Genomic DNA, 20,061 nt, shown 5'->3' on the forward strand with positions numbered 1-20,061 from the left:
ATGTAATGGAATCTTGCTATTTTAATATCACATCGCTGGTAAATGGAACTCTCATCTCATTCAGTAAGAACAATGTTTGCTTTCGGCCTGGAGCGGAGAATAGTGATTGAAGCACTTGGGAATTCATTTCAAAGCACTGTGGAATGCATTACCATGGCCACATCCTCTCCTTCAAAAATATCCACAGTGTCAGTCTATAGGGTGAAGTTTTTGAAAGTATGTGGTAGCAATTGTCAGAAACTAAATAGGAGCCTAAAGGAATGATTAATTAGGAGCACAGCCAGCAAATTGGCACAAATGGTGAACATGAATAACACTTGTCTCAACAAGCGTTTATAATTGCTTTTCATATTGTCAGAGGCAAAGCCCAGAAAAGACGAATACAGGACCCATTTTCAAAGTTTTCACTCGCTTTGATTGGATCTTTCGTACAGTTCTTGATCTCCTTTAATTCCATCAGATAGTAATATGTTTGCCCCCATACAACACAGTGGCAGAATCATTATTAAAAACTAAGACGGTCAAGAGAACACGTTCCTGCCCCCTATTGCTCATTGCTCCTCTCTTTGCAGACACTTTATAGCGGGCACTCAAATGTTTCTCACCAAAATTGTTCATGGCTTTCAGAAGGATTGCCCAGTAATCCACTGCTCTCGCAGTGCAGCTATTTCAGGTTGTAAAGCCACACAGTGTCCTTCTGCCCAACGGGCTCTATGCCATACGTTCCCTTCTTGTCCGCAGGTCATGGCGAGCTTGGCAAACCAGTTTACTTGTGTAATTGTAGCGACTGTGATAACTAGCATGATGAACATTTTTGAAGTCAGATTGGCTTTAAAAATAAAATGTCGTACCATAAAAGCTTACAAGGCAAATCGTGTTAAAGGCAGGGAAGAACTCTAGTACTGATAAGGTAGATCTGCATTAAAAATAGGCCTGTTTTTCCTACTTCCCAGAGAACCCTTTTATCATATAACCTAAGGAATATGTGGCAAATACAGCTAAAAAGAGAAACAGACCCAAAATATCAACAAAACAACTGAAAATGAGAACCAAAGGATTCCTTCAAAGTACGTTTTCACAACTGTGAACACACACAAAGTTTTCAGACTGTCACGATTCACTTCAGGGGAAGAAAGTTGAATGGGGATTTTTTTTTTTTTTTTTTTTTAAGGAAGATAATAAAATATATGTATAATATTGTTCCACTTTTTAGGAAGGCTGAAGGGTAAAAGAGCTTATAGTAGCCAATCGTGGATTAAAGAAAAATGAGAGGCAATCAAACTGTAACCTTCGGTAATGTTGGTTTTTTTTTTTTCTTTCTTTCTTTTTTTTTTCTGTAATATGTCTAACTAAATGAAACATTCTTTAAAAGCGCATGTCATTAATTCTTAATGAAAAAAACTCACTGCCACAAGACGACTTCTACTGTCTGGTTAACACTCAGAATTTTAACAGGGATCCTAATTAGGTTTCATTACTTGAAAGAAGGCACTAGGTGAGGTTTCTTTTATCTCAGAAATCATGACTCCTGCAAAGCACGTGGAGGAAGCGGAGCACGAGAAAGCTGAGAAACTTTCTCAGCTGATATGTGAAATTCACACTGTTGTTAAGGCTGTATCTTACTGCTTCTCAGGTCTTTAAAAAGAGAAGTTGCAAAAAGGAATAGTCTTATAATGAAATCTGGATGGGGGATGCATGGAGGAGTCGGAGTTGTCTGACTTCTGAAACCTTCATGTCTGCATTGGAGAAAATCTGCACTTAGTATACTAAATTTAGTTCAAAAACAATGCAGCCTCCAGCCTTTGTATCTTTCACGGTAGAAAATTCTGTAATCTAATTCCAAAGAATGGAATTGCCATTGCCAGTTGAAATCATTCCAGCAACCAGAGCTACTCTCGTAAAAAACACTGAATGTCGAAATAGCAGCCCTTCAAGGACCGATCAGGAGGAAGCCAGTGCAGAGAGGAGAACTGACCACTATTTTACACGCATTTTGTTACAATAGCCGTTGTAGAGTATGTATGCCTGTATCAATACCGGCATAAATTGATCAAATCTAGAGGTGTAATAAAGTAAAATGTATTATATATGAAACATATCTGAAGACAGCAATGTTCACAGAAAATTCACAGTTCACCTGATTATCTGAAGGCTCATTTAGATCAAGTCTAGACACATTTTGTGGATTTCATTCACAAAACAGATCTGAAATCCCTTTGTGGACACTAGTCTTTAGCTAAAAATACCACAACCATCCTTTGGCGTAGCTTTACCCATCTTACCTTTCTACAATATTTTTCTAAAATTGTAATGGCAAGGAAATGAAAGGGTAAACAATATTTATTCAAATATTTTAAAGAATATTTTATTCTGAAATCCAAAAGTTTTCCTTGTGCTGCAAACTGTCATAATTGTACACTCAGATTTACCGCCATAGTCTTAAAGTTTTGTTGCTTTGATTTCACATGTGTATGTATTCCATATTTCCCCCATTCTTGGAGTCCGTGAGATTATGTCAATCTCGCTACTTTCCTTCTAGAGCAGTGATTCAAGTGCTAGGAATTATATATTTATAACATTGACGTGATATGAAACATTCTTCAGGCTGCAAAAAAAAAAAAAAACCAAAAAAAACCAGAAGACAAAGGAGAAGCAGCAAGAACCATAAAAAAAAAAAAACCCACAAGAAAAAACCCCAAACAAGCACAACTTTTTAAGACATATGGGGCAGGCCTAGCTCATAGTTTTTTAATGTCTCATGTGCACAACACTAAGTGCTTTCATACAAAAGACAAAATAAGAATCTCCCTCTATAAAAATGTCAATGATTTTTTTTTAGAAATCATAAAAGAAGAATGAATTCTTTCCAAAGGAAATATTTCTGTTTGGAAAAAGCACAAAGATTCAGACTTTTCTATTGTTCTTCATGAATGCAGGATTGAATAAATTCTTCCATGAAGTCCTTTATGGACTCTTCAAAAAAAAAAAAAAAAAAAAATAGTTTCCATGTAAAAGGTCACTTGAGTCAACGAAGGCACTCACTTTGCAATAAAAATTGTATTTAGCTGCCTTATCTTCCCTGTACTATATTATCCATGAAAGCTAAATCCTCCTATAAGGCAGCTGTTCTCATGACCTCCTTAGTGCTATACTGAGTTCTTCAGGAGAAGAGTTCGACCAAGAGTTACAAAACTAAGAGATGGGTGGGTATCTCATGCTTTTCTAGATAGCTTGTGAAATCTCCATCCTTGGAAATATTCAGAAGGCAAATGGACAAAGCTATGAGCAAGCTAGAGTGACTTCAAAATTAGCTGTGCTCTCAGTGAGGGCAGGAGAAGATGACCTCAGGATTCCCCTTCCAACCTAAAGAGTTGGAATGAATGGTATGGAAATTGAGAAACAGAAATATTAATAATCTGTTTAACAGATTAATAAATAAAATAATTTACTAACTAAATGGTAAGCTTAAATATAAAAGGTAAATAATTGAATAATGTGAAATTCTGTTATTCAGAAAAGCGGCTACAAAATTATGTGCTCTTTGAAGTAAAAAATTGAGCTTTCTTACATGAAAAAACTCCATTATTCATGTAGGCCACAAAATCTTAAGTGCCTAAGATATTTAATGACAAATTAGATTCCCACTGACGTGAAAACTTACTTTCTATTCTTCGGTAAAGCAAGACATTCAGTTTAAAATGCTTTATTTTAAGAACATATTTAAAGCCAATTTGTACATAAAGTTTGCAAATAATGTGTCCCAATACAAAGTTTGGGGGTTTGCTTTTGGTGTTTTTGTTTGTTTGTTTGTTTTAAATCATAATATTGGATTTTAAAATATGAAGCCTGACGTAGGAGGGCACCTAAGGGTGCAAAATGAGGCATAGTGTGAAATCCTTTTCAGAGGTCTGTGGCAGTGAAACACAGCTGTGTAACATCTCACCCTGAAGGGCACGACCACTTCTGCCCACGACAGCCTTTAAGCTCTATCATTGTGCAAACTGCAGACCCTGAGGAGCTATAAGGAAGACAACTGACTGCACAAATAATGTTTGCTTGATTGAATTTACAGCCTTTTACTGCTCAGATAGCCCCCATAAAGCCCATCGCCTCATTTAACTCAGGGCCACTGTGTTTACGAATATTTGTTCACTAGTATGATTAACATGCTTACTTAAAGCTATTGGATTTTATTCCTATTTTCTGAGACTCACAGTTGCATGAAACACTGTTTGTGGAAAAATGCTGTGGGATATTTTTCAATCCTCTGAAGTAATGTTCCACCTAGAGTGAATAAAATAACCTGAATCCTTCAAGTAACTCTCTTTTCTCTGGTTTATTGAATATTTTATAAGAATTCCATAACAAGATCGAAAATGCTTGTGCATAAAGAATCATGATATTGATTTAGTTCCTATAGTTATAAAATATAAATCAACTACCAAAGAACAACCATTCCCAACCTTTCGGTTGTTATATTTTGTATTCCATTTCATGTTCACAGGATGGTACAACACATTTTTTCATGTTATTGGCAACAATCTTCACTGTATCATGGGAGTTCATTATGGGAGTTTTCAAGGTACAAACTATGAGAATAGCTATTGAGAATTAGTTATTCAAAGTATGTCAAATATATATCAAATTTTGTTTGGCCAAAGCAATGCTTAACCTCAGTTCTATTCTTCTATTGTTTCCCCAAGACTTGGGTCCGTCACCCCATCTGCAAAGAGCCAATCCCCACACAGAGTGGGGATAATTCCTTTCATTGCGTCCATGCGCAGGTGGACGCCAAGTCTTCAGATTTATGGTTGTTTATACAGAAGACATGGACATATACAACTTTCTAATACATATGCATTGTTACTTTATTAAGTGATTGGCCAGAGTCTCTTCACCTAGCACGTCAATAAATGCATATGCTCGGTCCTGTTACTCTGCCTTCTTCTTTTGAGTGGGTGGTACGATTTGGGTAGAGGGTCCATGAGTCGATGGTCATGGTGACCCCTGTTGGAATTACCTTTCCCGTAGGCACATTGTTTAAAACTTTAGTTCCCCAATTTCTGTAAGTCTAGTAGGCTTAAAATTAGCTTTTAGTATTTCAACATAACTATGAACAAATAGAGTGTAAATTGGTACCTTTAAAAATAAAAGCTAGTATTAAGCTATCCATTTGTAGTCACTTGTGCTATATGGCATAAACTGAAGCTGTGGAACAAGATGAATGTTCAATCATATTTCAGCAAAACTGAAGCTAGATTCAGAGAAATCAAGGATCTGATCTTTCAAATGGAGGTCAGGGGTGGAGGGGGAAGGTGCAGATTCTGATTTTCTTTGTGGAAGTTAACATCTCAGTTTGGCTCCTGTGTATCTCTTAAAAAAGGAGGGATGGAAAATCACCTCAAGTCTATTAAGCTTTTGTGCAGAAAAACATTACAATCTAAAATTTCCATGCCCCCAAATTGCCAAAAAAAAAAAGTCAGAAAAGTCAGGCTTTATGTCTGCTTAGAACAAAACTGTAATAATACAAATTCTGCAAGAAATCCGATTTCCATCTGACATGCTGATAAGGCAAGTTGAGCAGAAATTAGGCCCAGAAATGACAAGGGAACAGCAAGCTCCACCAGTCATTGAGGCTTTCAACCTGCATCCCTCCTCAGAGTTATTAAGCTGATGATTTAATTAATAGGACCAAAAAGCATTCAAAACTATCCTTTTGAAACATCCCTGTCCAGCCTGTTTCATTGATGCAGGTGTTCTTAAGAGGCTTGAAATATTGCTTGTGTTTGGCTTTTAAAATATAATGTATTGTATTATTATTGTGGTAATGCTTTTCATGCTCCTGTTTTAGTTTTTGTTTCGGATACTTTAATAGTTTTTGAAATACAATGCCTACAAAACAAGCTTTGCTTTACCATTATTTTAGTTTGGACAGGAAAAAAAAAATAATACAAACAAAACCAAATCATACCGGTTCAGATTCTGAGTTTAATACATCTGAGGGACGCTTCATCTAGGGTTTTCCACAAATTGCAAGCCAGGCATTAGAGTCGACATCTGTTCTCGTTAGTACAACTATCTTAGAAGACAATTCTGGCAATTTCTTTCATGGTGAATGTAGTTCTGAAGTAGTATGAAGGTCATGGACCTGAATCATTCAAGACCTTTTAATTTTACACTTCCCCAACATCATCAGCATAATTCCCAAGGGAATTCTTTGTCATGTGAAGGATCCCGTTTCCACTTAGTTGTATACTCTCATCTAGTAATAAAAGTGCTAATGAGCCCATATGTAAATATGAGCTCCCTCAAAGACCTCTCCAACTGCAGTCTTGGACCTGCCACTTACTTCAAGATGTATAGCAAAATTTAGGCAAATCTCAGCATTTTGTGTCTCCAACATCTCCTTCTATAATTTTCCATCCAGCTGACATGTGCTTAAATGCAAGGTGTGGCATGCAATTTCAAAGCATGAAGTCTTTAAAATGGACTTTAGAAAGGTAAATATTTTTAAGAAAAACCATATTTGGTAAGAAAAAAGAAAAGGAGTGTGAGGGAGTGGCAAAAGTGGTCTACAAGGACAGAGAAAAATAATAGCGATTTGGTAGGTTGTAAGTGGTTTTGAAGTCTGTACCCTGAGGACAGCATGAGGAAATCTCTCTCTCACTAGGAAATGTCCTATCTGGATGAGACAGGATACTTCACAACACCCAGCGACCAATGAACTGAGGAGCAGGACACGTTCGGGACGCAGATGAAAGTGGCGAGAAAGCAATAGAGTCAGATATGTCCAAACTGCAAGCAGGCTGGTATGCAGATGTACACTCTGACTTTCCCCAAGGGAGCATCCTGGAACAATGCTGTTCCTGAACACATCCTTGATGGCAAAAATCTTCCCCAAGCAACTGCAGTGATACCTCCATGCCCCAAGCAAGTAGGCAGCATCCTCCCACCTTAGCCAGGGACCAGGTAGACCACTCACTTCAGGTAACTCATCCTGACATGTCTAGAGCAAACCCAGATCTCAGACAGGACCAAACATTTGTCTAAATATAGAGACCCTCCCTTTCCCTGCCACTTTCTGCCTCTAAGTGCAATAAAATAGGAAAATTACACCAAGAGTGTCTGCCTCGACATGTGTGGGTGAATACCCCTCTGTCCTTCCCTAAAACAGAGGCCGACTGCTGTGCTGCATGTTAGGATGGGGAAGGGTGTTGCCCTCCTCCTGCATTCGCAGCTGTGCAAGATTTATAGGGTAATAGAGAGGGAGAGTACACCACCTTGCAAGAATTTACTTGCAGGGGGTCGAAATAGGCAACAGTTTCAGTCTCTGCTCTCACAACAGAACAGACTGTACAAAATCAATAGTTTTATTAAAAAGCAAAAATAAACCTGCCACCAAAGCCTTCCCTTCCCCATTCAGGTGAATTACAAGTCATGGAAGAGGGATGTTGCGCTGTGTTTTCTGAAGCGTATACTGATAATTGGTTAAATAAGAAGGAGCTAAAACTCTTTAGAAAAGGTTTTCTCTTCTACTGATTTTAATTTTAAAGGGTAAATTAAAAGTCAATATTCACATCTAGCAGCACAACAAACATTTTAGTGTGTGTGCAGCTTGGAAAGATTCTCAGTGGGCTATGACACCCAGGATTTGCCTTTCAGATGAGGATTTTGTGGTTGTTGGAGTAGATCCTTTAATAGAGTTAGAAACATTGCTTAAATTATTTGTCAGTCGTGATTAGCACTAACACAGCCATGCAATCAACAAGCTAACAAGGCTCAGCATCTTCAGTGCTGTATTATAAAAAACTTGTTTAAGCAATATAACTGATACCTTGCCTGAACACATTCATTAAAGAAAAGGTGAAACTTTTATTTTTATGTATTAGAGACCCCATTTAACCATGCTTATTTACAAACTCAGTCATGTTACCTCTAATACAATCAGAAATATGTTCATGTTCAGTAAAAGCCACTAACCTCTGCAGTGAAATAACTAAGGATGGAAAAAGTGTTTTTATTCTAACTTGAAGCCTTGTCTGTGGTTATAACAGTCCATTAAATCAACTTGGTGCCTCTTTGGCAAGAAAGATCCGAGCCTAATGTTACACAGAAGCCTGCTCTGAAGGGCAGCAAGAGCATCGCTCTTTGCATGAGTTCTTATCACTTGCACTGAGTGCTTTGGTTACCTGTACAAAAATCAGTAAAAATGAATTACTGAAAGGATCCAGCCTCCTAACAGGAACTATACAATACTTTCAGGTAAAAATTAAATAAAAAAAAAAAAGAAATAAGATAGTATTATGAGTAAAGAGAAATCAGACTGTGTTAGTCTTCACATTAAAAAAATTAAACAGAAAAGGTCAAGTGAGCTTTCACTAGCCAGAACAATAGCAGGAAACTCTAAAAACCACACAATGACAGAGCTCAAGGCTGGTGGCAATACAAAGACAGTGTTACATGCTAATGAATTGTCAGGGTAATCAATTATATGATGTCACAGGTAGAAGTGATTACAGCAAGAACTGGGACTTCAGGGCTCTTGAATTTAATAAGAGCTAAGCAAAGTTACAAAGTCAGTAACCACATATAGTGTATCTGCCAACAATCCAGCAGAAGCACCAACACTGGGCTTCCTTGGACTTAAGAACAAAGGCGAACATGCTACGCTAAGATCATCACACTGGATTTAGAGTCTGGGTCCCCAAGCCCAGATTTGGGGTTTCTGGAGCACAAGAGTTGCTCAGTCATACATGCACAGCACCAAGTTCCTCTTTGGGGACGCTCAGGTTGCTGGTAACTGCTGCCCTGAGCACCCACCAGATCCTGTGCTATGAACAGCGCTCCAAAGAGTCAACCACAGCATCCAAGGCATCTTACAAGCCTGAGCAGTTGGTTCCATCCAATTTAAAGCTAGGAGAGTGCATTTGCTAAATTAATGGCTCAGTCTAGGAACAGCTCCACATCATGTGGATTCCCACCATGCAATGATGCCTCCTCTCCCAAGAGATTTGTCACAGTCAGGGACAACTAGGTACTCCTAGAAGCCAAGGCAAAAGTTACAGCCTGAAATTCCTTGGGTTCATCTCTGTCACAGTTTTCAAAAGTACTACTGAGAAGGTTCATATACCTACTATTAAAGTGCTCTTTTATTCTGACAAAACAACTCTTAAAATGATACCCAGGGGTTCTACATTTAATGCTTCACAGAATTATTTTGCCCAGTGTATGAGTAAAAAGGTATTTTCTTACTGCTGGTCACACAGACCAGCAAACCGTGCACAAGCTGTTCTTTGTTCTGCATCCTGTCATTGTCAGTAAGCGGTGTTACGCAGTACCAAAACTCTGCCTCTTTGCATACTTTTTTTTTTGTCCCCCTGTAGATGTGCAGACACAAATGAAGACAGCGTTTGATCCTGCACTTGTCTGACAGTGCACTGCCACAAAAATAGACAAAAGCTTTCCCCTAAAAAACAGCTCTTAAAAAAAAAAAAAAGACTTCAAGTAGTTTTTGTAGTTTTTATGTGGTTCTGTCTAGTTTGCTGTCTTGAGGGTTAAAATGCATCCCTCTGATGTCCTGCCCATGTTGCCTTCACAAGACCAGTAACCCTAAAGCAACAAAGCGTGCCTTGTTCTGGTGTCATTTTTCCCACGCACACATCTCCTCATTCCCTTCAAGATCCCCAAGCTGATGTGACAAGTTCATTGGACCTTGCAGCACCTTGGCTTTAATTACATCTCAGCGGGTCTGTACAGCTCGCGGTAGCCACCAGTCTTTTCAAGAGGGGGCTGGTAGATCTGTATTACCCTTTGAAATCACAGCTGAATATAGTCCTGAATACCATGAGACACAGGGAAAACACTCCAGGTCCCTCCTCTCTGCCCTTTCTGTATCCTCCTTGAGTGTTCAAGTGAAGCAACAACGAGTTACAAAAGCACCAACTCATTTTAATCCACAAAGAGGGTCCTGAGTACAATAAGAAGCAAAAGACAGACATCACTGTTTAATAGCTATGCTTCAGCTGGAAGCAAATTGCCTCCAAGACCCTAAATCTGCAGAACACAAATAACCTCAAGAGAGTTGTTTGTTAGACAAAGCCAGTCTCCAGGGACCTGCGCCCCGTGTCAACTGGGAGCCTTGCTTTTTGCCACTCCTGGCAACCATGGATGAAGGGCAATCCAAGCGAAGTGCAGCACTTACACCTCTGCAGGCAGGCAGAGAGGAGCATCTTCAGCACCAGCCTTGAAGGACTGGGTAATCATGGCTGCTGAAGAGCCCTTTGGCTAGTGCAAAGGTTCAATGCCTCCAATGTGTTGAAAACTTTCTTTCAGAGGGCTGCTCTTGACTGTGGAGAAGGGTAGACAACATAGCCTTCAACATGCAACAGGTTTACTTGACCATGAACGCTGCTGCAAAGTGGATGTGCTGAAAATTACTCCTTAGCTACCTTCCTAAACGTGCATACACACATATCTCTTAGCACTTTGGAAAATACGTTTTTATTGGCTCATCGACAGGGAAAATAAAGTTGCTAGTAGCAAGAACTTTACGTGCCCTAAAAACAAGAAATGCATTAGCATCTTTATTACAAATGTAATTGGGTTTTTTAATTTGTGATTGAGGAAAGGGTCACCAGTTAAAATACACCACTGTAAAATTTGCAATTTAAATTTCATTTCATGCCAGAATGTAGAAACAGTTTACATAAATAGTATCCATTAATCATTAAAAAGAAAGGTTAGATGTAAATTAGGCTGCTATTATTTTTTCCTGTGATTATTTAGGGAGAGGGGGGTGATGAAATTTGTTTTCCCAGGGAAGAGGAATTAAAGCTTTTTGAAAGCAAAATCACATTCCTACAGAAAGTATAAACTTCAAGCAAGGAAAACAGAGTACTTATTGATTTGACCCCCAAGGGCAACCACTCTTGTTTACTTTTAAGGCAGAAGGCTTTCACTTCAGCCAAGTTCAATATAGCACCTTTTGTATTGCCTCTACTCAGACTTCCAGTTTCTGACAATCCATTTTACATATCCCACTTTAAATTTGGGGGAGAAAAAAAAAGAAAAGAAAAGAAAAAGAAAATATTCTGAGAGTAGACAGTGCTACTTCGTCAGCTAGTGTAGACTTAGTGCTTCTGTGATAAGAATAGATAACAATCGGCATTCTACCCCAGCCTTTCAGGGCAGCTTTTTAAAGGCATCCAGTTCCAGAAGCAGGAACAATCCTTACTTTTTCTTTGAAAAAAAATCACTCAGAACAAGTCTGCATGCTCTTTCAGAAGAATATATCCAGTCAGCAAAGATGGAAGGTATTCTGCATCTTCTGCAAAACCATTCACATAGATCGTCTTTGCACAAAACCCCAAGAAAAAGTACTTTCCCTAGGAAGATGTTCATACTGTACTGTGGAATACCATGTGAGGTACATCATATATGACACAGCCATCTGAGATACCATACTGTGGTATAGTGTGGTATTGGCAAGAATACGCTCTGGTTGCAGCAGAAGAGATGATTAGAAGCAGTGCATTCCTGTGCCCTGGGACCATGCTTAGGGATTATAAAAGATCAAGGCTTTTTGTTAGATCTGAAGATTAAAGGAGAACATACTGTTATACAACAATTTGTTCTACTGTTTTAGGAAACCTTAGGCCAATTTATAGTAATTCATCTCATCACTCTTTTTGCACAACTGATGGATCGATAAGAAACATTTTCCCCTGGCTAATACAGAAGAATCTTATCTGCTCCTCTGCTATGGAAAAAAAACTGTTATCTTTGGATTATCTGAAGCCTATTCTTTTATAATAATGTAATTTTCCTTTTTACAAACTATAGAGACCTCTAAGAGATGTTGTCAGCTGCATTTCCAGGCTTTGGGGAAAATCTCTCCAAGTTTATGCTACATATTAGTACTTTGGTTTGCACTAAAATGCAAACTTCTACAAGCTTGTTACATAAAGATTTATAAAAATTATATGACCTGTTGTTTAAGCTCACTCCACACAAGACCTTCCTATATGCATCAATGTGTTGGGTCCAAGCTTTAACATGGATCAGACATCTCAGAGAGAGGATAAGTGAGAACCTGTCTATAAATCCTTCCTTTTCCTGAGAGAAAAATGATGTAGGAAGAGTATTTAATTCAAGAGTACCTGAATTCTCGACTTCTGTGATGGGTGAACCTGCTGCATGTCAGTAAGATGTTGTTCCACAGCCAGCAGGTTCTTTCCAAATGCTCTAAGAGGAAGGATGCAGCAAACAGTCTCTGGCTTCAGGGCTACAGCTTCCAGCTCTTACTACTGTTGGAAGTTTCATATATTGACACATTAGGATTTCACTAGCCCTGAATACACACTCTTAATTCACCCCAAAAAGTGATGGTCCCATCCCAGTTCATGGCAGATTAGCTTTACACTTCCCTGAATTAATTATCACCAGAGAAAGGACTTTCCCAAACTCTCTAAAGTATTTTGAAGTAGAATTGTAAACAATAAAAACTGGTTGTCGAAGTGACTCATTATCGGTGCCTTTTTATAATACTACTTTACTCACTCATTAATGCACAGGCTGTGCTTATACACAGTTAGGAGTCAAGTCTTTAGTGGCACTCCTCTTTATGTACTATTTGATTTCTCACAGGGCCTTGGCTTGCAGCTGTAGCATCATTTAATTTATCATTTACTGGAGAGTCTGCTAACACTTGAGAGACAACAGAAAAATAACAATCGCTGAAATTAAATAATTCAGAATTCAAAAATAAAATAAGATCTTTTTTCTTTGCAATCTAATAGTTTCAAGGTTGATATTTGATCAGGTCATGGAGTGCCCATGGTAACATGATCTCAAGATACACTTTTGTTTCACATTTGTAAAGGCTTACAATAGCACATTTTTTCAAGCCTGGCACGCAAGACTATTCCCATTTTCATCTATGTTATTACATTAATTGTCACTACTTTAATATGTGTTATTGTATAAAGGTTTTCAAACATAAAGGTTTATGATTGCATCTGCTGAGGTCCCCACAGATGGAACAGAGCACCCCAGGGCTCTGTAGAGTGAAGCGATTTAAACATCAGCCTTTGCTCAAGGCTTTATTCAAAATCACAGTCAAGGCCTCATCAGCAGAAACTTTTTGTTTTCAGTTATTTCACCTGAGTATTAAAAACAGCAAGAAGATAGAAAGGCTTAACAGCTCTTGTAATCTCATTGCTAATGCACACAGAAGTGCTGAAGTTTTGATATGTTATTGACCAGACCACTGGCCTGAACTTCTTTCCACTTATTTTTCTCGCCTCCATTTGAAATGGAAAATGAGGTCAAGCCTTATTTTATGTCCCCAGCTGAATGGAAAAACACTAATAACTTACCCCATTTACACAGAGAAAAAAAAGTGAGTAGTTTAAAATTGCAAGAACAACTGTCAGAAAAAAAAAAGTTTCTGATGTTATTCCTGAAGGACAAGCACCAGTCCTTGAACTCTGTATGTGGTCTTCATTATAGTACCTTGGCATAAGCCCAGACGCTGTCACCTACAGACACGTCTTAAAAAAAAGTATGAGGGCCTAGAGAGCACAGCAGGGCAGCAGAAGCCTCCTGAATTCTGCATATTAGCATATTCATTAAGCATAATCAATAATTAATATGTCACTTCAATGAAACATACGGATTAAATTATGTCTTGGCTAGGACTATTCTGAAAAGATTCATGAGTATTCAGTCCATTGTTTATTGTGCCAATTTAATCTCAAAGCAGACATCCTGGAATTAACAGAGCAGGACTTTTCATACCTTTTCCAAATGACACTGCTGAGAACTTCCCAGTGGAAGGAGACATCCCTTGAGAGCAAAACCAAGCCTATGGATGACAGGTTTATTTTTCTCAGGTGCCTTTTGCAGCTCCTTCAAAGGTAGCTGAGAGGTGATCATGGGTCTCGTAGGGCAGACGCAGGGCAGTGTAGCACACGGGACGACAGGAAGGCAGAGGCCAACACGAGGACCCATTAAGTGTCAGCGTTGCTGACAATCACACTTCTTGCACCTCCAGGAGCATAAATATATTTAGAAAAAGAGAACCCATATAAACCAAAGAAAGACATTCTGAAAACTTAAAAAACAACATCTTTTTTGTCTATTAGAGCATATTACAGCTGTGCTAGTGCTGAGGCAAGTGGAAGACTTACCTACAAGCATCTGTAACAGCAGAACCTGCAACTACAGTGAAACAACACTCAACACGGTGGTGTGGCTGAGCTCGGTTCATGTTCCTTTCAGAAGTGCACATCTGAACATCTGCTTTACAATTTTTTTTTTTAAATCTACATAGGCTTTATTTTTAAATGGCCAAAATATCTGTAAAGTGGCAAATATCATAAACACTTATTGGAACAAAAAAAATCCAAAAGCAGCCTTTCCCCTTTTAAGTAGAACATCTCCCCTGTTCCCATCTTCAGAACAGATATAAGTCCTTTTCTCCCTCACTGCACAGCCTTCAGCTATCTACTACTTATAGTAGGAAAGTTAAAAATAAATACACCTGTAAAGCATTTTCCATTCTCCACCAAATCTTCATACCGAGTGAGAAGTGTAACAGAACAGCAGGTTGCACATTATTTTGTAGAAGTGGTTGGCCGCAATATTCTCAAGTACAATAGCAGAGGGAAAAGACGAGATAAAAATGTCATTGCAAAAATGAGAATTGTCTGCTCTGTATCTGTCCCTTCCTTTGTGTTTGTCTCAATCAGATTTAAGTGATGTTCCCTTGAGTTTCAAAATCATATTATCATCACTTTGGAAACGTCAAAGGGCTGTGACACTCACAGCAATGTAAACTACTTTTCAACAAATTCTGATTTAAAACGTGGTATGAAACATTAACGTACGAGATTGAGAACCCTACAGAAAGATTATGTAACACACTCAGGTTTTTTCCTATAAAAATCCATTTCCATTGAATTATTAGCTTTTCAGAATGAAATGTTTCTGAAAGATTATTAATTTCCCCAAGAGCTATTGGTTTTTGCTTGAAATGGAATATTGGGTTCTGTCCCTGATGATTAATTTGGGATGTGATGAATAGTGTCAGAGGGAGAAGTTATACTTTGCATATATTAGTAATATTGGAATTTAGGCATTTTTCTCCATTTAAAAAAAAAAATGTTATGACATCTAGAAATTAAGAACACCACAAGTGCATTATTTAAAAACATGATTTATGACAAAAATAAACAAATTAAGAGTCCAGCCCTGAAACCACTAAGCAAGGCTGGGCTGTATAATATCTCTCTATTAAAACCTTTACATAAATGAAGACTTTCACCTTGGATGTTATTTGTCTTTTTCTTTTAGATTTTTATACTCCTCATTTATTATCAGCAAAATAATTTTAAAAGGCTAGAAGATACCTCCAGTCGTCACTCCAAATAAAATTGGATATTATAACATGGTAAATCACCATACATGACCAGAACCACATACTGCATTCCAAATTGCTAAAAGAACAAAAGTCCTTGAATAAGGAAAATTATCATTAAGCTAAAAATACCTTCATTTAGCTGTAACTGACAGTGTTTAGCACAGTTTTTTTTTTTAAACAGAACACATTCGTTATCTGACCACAAATTTCTAATTAGACATAAAACACAACCAACTTTTCTTAAATTATAAAATTAGAAAAATTAAAAAAAAAAAATTACTGAAACAGTTTTCCTCTCTATGCCTTCTCCAAAAGAAGTTCCCCCATTTCCCTCTTTTGTTCCACCTAACACACACCCTACATATCAATAAAAAAACAAGGATCAAAGGCTAGCTCATGTCCCTCTTGGCTCTGTGGTTATGGCTTACTGGCTTTAAGACCAGAGTGGACTCATTATTTGTAACCCAAATGGCACTTCATACACCTTCAAGACCACAGAATTTCATTCAGCAATTTCCTCCCTGTAACCATAACTCCTTCTTCAACTCATGTTTGTTTTTATATATTAGCCACATATTGAATTCTGATCTAAAGATTTCACATGGCAGAAATTTTATCACGTCCCTGGATATGTTGTTCCCACAGTAAACTGCCCTCATGGGTAAAATCTTGGGACTTAGCCTTAAATTGTGTAGCTTTACACTTGAAGTAAAAAAAAAAAATTGTCTAGAGAAAAATAATAAATTGGGCTTTCCAATGTATCATCCATTATCTCAAGTTATCAGCTGCTGTCAGAAAAAAAAAGCAAGATCCACAAGCATGTAGGGGAAGAACATCTTCGTCCTGTTTTTAGGTAACAGCAAGAGCCCAGGCAGAAGCCCAGTGCTCCTGTGCAGGATGTGAATACCTCTGAAAGTGGCAGCATGTTGCAGAGCCAGAGGTACATTGCACCTATGCGCTTCCAACTAATCCATCTCTTTAGATTTTTGCATCAAACAAGGAGGGTCTGGAGTTACCTTCCTCAGGGACACTTGGAAACAAAGAATATCATTTATTTCAAATAATTATACATAAACTCTTTTTCAAAACCCATATCTGTGTATTTTCAATACCATGGTTTAAAGTGAAACAAAATTTTTTAGACCTTTTCTTTTTCCAAGTTTCCTGTTCAAAGCTAATTTCCGCATGTGTATCTATCTACCAGATAGATAGAAACCAGAGAAGTACCAGAGAAGATGTTTCACAATTCATAACTTTTACTTAACCAAAACAAATTGGGAAGTCATGTCGGTGTTACTAACTACAATCACCTGCATTTCTGAGGAAAATACATCTTTAGTTTGCAGGACAATATTAAACATATGTTTTTCATGGAATTTCGTTACCCATTGCACTGTCTTCAGATACATTAACCTTAAATGGTTTGTCTGATTACCACAGTATTCACATAACTGTCTCTTAGTGATGTATAAGTCAAGTCTATTGGCTGTGCTATTCTGTCCATGGAGGCAGAGCTCCGTTCCAGATTGCAGAAACATTGTTCTCACCTTTCCCAGATAAAGCACCTGGAAATTTTTGCTAGCGATGCAGAAGTTTCAAACATTGATACCACTAAGTAATTGTGCTCTTTGCGCATTTTTTAAAATAAATATTGCAGATATTTAAAAATATAAAATAGGGAAATGCTCTTGGAATTCAATTTTAAAGTGGTAAATAGAAAAATTATTAAATTAGATCTTTGTAATTTAGTTAATAATCCCACTACATTTCTTTAACATAAATGTGATGGTGGTTTTCCAGTTATAATTTTCTCTCTCCCCCCTCTCCTTGATTAAACATTATGCAGCAATATACAGCAGTGCAGAACTCTGAGTTGTAATGATAATTATAATTCATTAAATATTGATCAAATTAAATCTAAAATTGCTTGGATGCCATTCATTTGCTAAATATAAAATAAAATTCTACAACATGCAAATAACTTAGTAGCTGTATAAGCTAATAAAATGAAAATATGAATGCATAATAATATTCTCAATAAGAAAAAAGTTTTACTTAAATTAAAAACTGTAATTTGAACAAGGTAATAATCCCTGATATTGCCCTCGAAAGCCTGCCGTTTGACTGCTGTCACCAGCAGCTTAGTTCGGAACATAATGTTAAAAAAATTTTTTACGTAAAAGTTTAACCTGCAGTTTGGAGTCAGTAAGTGCCTATCAGATATCTGATTTTTGCAGACAAGAGGCTTACACGTACAATTCCATATGAAAAAAAAATGCCACTTGCAGTTTCCAACTGTTTCACATCTTCCAGTAATCAATGTACCATCCTGCCACCTAAGCATCTGATCCAAGACCTGTGGAGCAAAGATGCTCCTACTGGTTGCATTTTGATCAGGCTATTGAGCCTCAAGTTGCACATTTCTTATCACCCATAGCACTCACTGCAAAACCTAAGCAGGAACAGAATATTTTAGAATCTCTGCTGGACTTGAATTTGTTAGTTCTATTTAGGTTTCTACACTATTAAGATTTTAAAGAGTTGGAGGTGCTGACTAACTTTGCACCGGTACTGCTAAAATGCCTCACACACAAACTGCTACTGATGTTTTTCCTGCTCCATTCCTCATCAACTTGCTTCCACTGGATCAGTACTGACGTTCCCCTAGGATTTACCAACCAGCGAGAACCTTCCACCATGACTTAGAAGGAAGGTACAGCTGTCCATATAGCAGCTTTCAGGACGAGCAGGTTCAGGAGGTTGTTGTGGTTTTTTTCGGAGGAGCTGAGAAATGCTTCTACAATGGAGAAACTGTCATTCTGTTAAACAGCAGCTGTGTGCTTATTATGCCTTCATCCAGCTCACTTGTATGCAAGTGTTGGAAAGTCGTACTTTTTCTTTTCCCATATTTTTTTAATTACATTTCTATCTGAAGACTACTTAGCCTTTCATAGTTTAAGACCCCTAAGTAAAAACCCATCGAGGTCTTAAAAGTGTTATGAGAGAATTACGGAGATAGTTGCTTGACACCCTTTACTATAAACATTTCTACAGGATTCCCAGATGCATTTATTACTGACCTTAACAAGTGAGAAATACTAGAACTGATATATTGTCCAACTTGTCTTGCTCAGGAGTTTATAATTTTCTTTTCTTTGAGAGTTTGCTCACATAAACACGTTACTCAAAAATAGACTGCAGTGAGGAACAATTACCTGTCATTACAACTTTGCAAGTATGGAAATTTGAGTTGACATAATTCCATGCTGTGAAAGTATCCTAGACATTTTTTCATCATTTCAGTGTGGAGCTAAAACAAAGCCCGATTTCAAATTTGAGTTGGTCTGTCTTCTCAGAAAGTGAAAAAAAAATCTTGTGGACTACAGATAACTTCTATTAAGAAGGTCATCAACTCACTTGGCCACTGCTTTGGACAAAAGTTGCCCAGTCAGTTCTTATGATTTATTGTTGGGAAGTTCATGAAATGAAATCCTAAATTCAGATTTAATAGGAAAAAAAAAGGGAAATACAAGAACCTAAGTCTACTACTGTACAGCTACAGACAACATACAAACCTGGAACCTCTATGCCTGAATTATTTCATTTTTAACTCCAATGGCAGGTGCTACATTCTATTCCAAATGTCTTTCTTTATAAAGTTACAACATGAAGCATACTGATAACAGCTACTTTCTATGCAGTACTTTTATACTTATTTGCTATTTAGGGATGTACAGCATGTTCAACTTGATGTGTAGGAAAGGATATCTTCTGAGTATTGGATGCAGACTTTGATGCTTACTGCACTCTTGGTAAGCTCAGACATAGCATGAGGCCCCATACACTCTGAGCCCAGACATTTCACCTTCGTGTTTCTTTACAGAAAGTTCAAATTCATGTACTCTGCAAGTGCTGCCTGGGCTTTCAGCAAGGGCCACGGCCACCTGGTCTGCCTGACATCAGATGTGTAACGCAGGATAAGTCACTCCTACCCTGGTCTCTACAGTGCTCCAGCGGGCAACGAGTCTGCTCTTCAGTCCTGCGTGGAAAGGACTAGATGTCTAATGGTGTGATTTGGAAAGGGACGTGATACATGAAACCCCCAGAAAAACGCTGCTGGCCATTTTCTTTGTCCAGGTTCACTTCTTTTGGCCCTGGTTCAGCAAATTTTTACATTTGTTCATAAGCTTAAGAAAATGCTTCACTATTTTGGGTTGGTTTGTATATGTTGTGGGTTTTTTTTTTTTCCTGAGTAAAGATTACTGTGAGATTTAAAGCAAAAGCAGCTCTTGCCAAGGATTTTGAAGGGAGCCAGATGGATAGGGATGCTTTGTCAGCACCTGGTGCAGAAAGAGACAGGACCTCAGAAAGAAAAAAAAAAAAAAAAAAGACCCCCTCAGGCACGCTGCAAAGATTTCATTTACATTGCATGTTACACGTAACTGGGACATGCCCGGTAATGATAGTTAGTTCTGTAAAGCTGAGGAACTTGTGACAAATTATACTATTCCATAGGGAAGGAGCAAACCAGGCAGCAGAGGGGCTGGCAAGGCTGAGCATGCAGGCATGAGCAGCAGGAGCTGCTGATGGAGAACGTGAATAGCAGGAAAGAGGAGCAGTATGCACACTGATGTGAATGG

Source organism: Chlamydotis macqueenii, chromosome 8 (assembly GCF_036417535.1).
Source record: "Chlamydotis macqueenii isolate bChlMac1 chromosome 8, bChlMac1.mat, whole genome shotgun sequence".
Taxonomy (NCBI): domain Eukaryota; kingdom Metazoa; phylum Chordata; class Aves; order Otidiformes; family Otididae; genus Chlamydotis; species Chlamydotis macqueenii.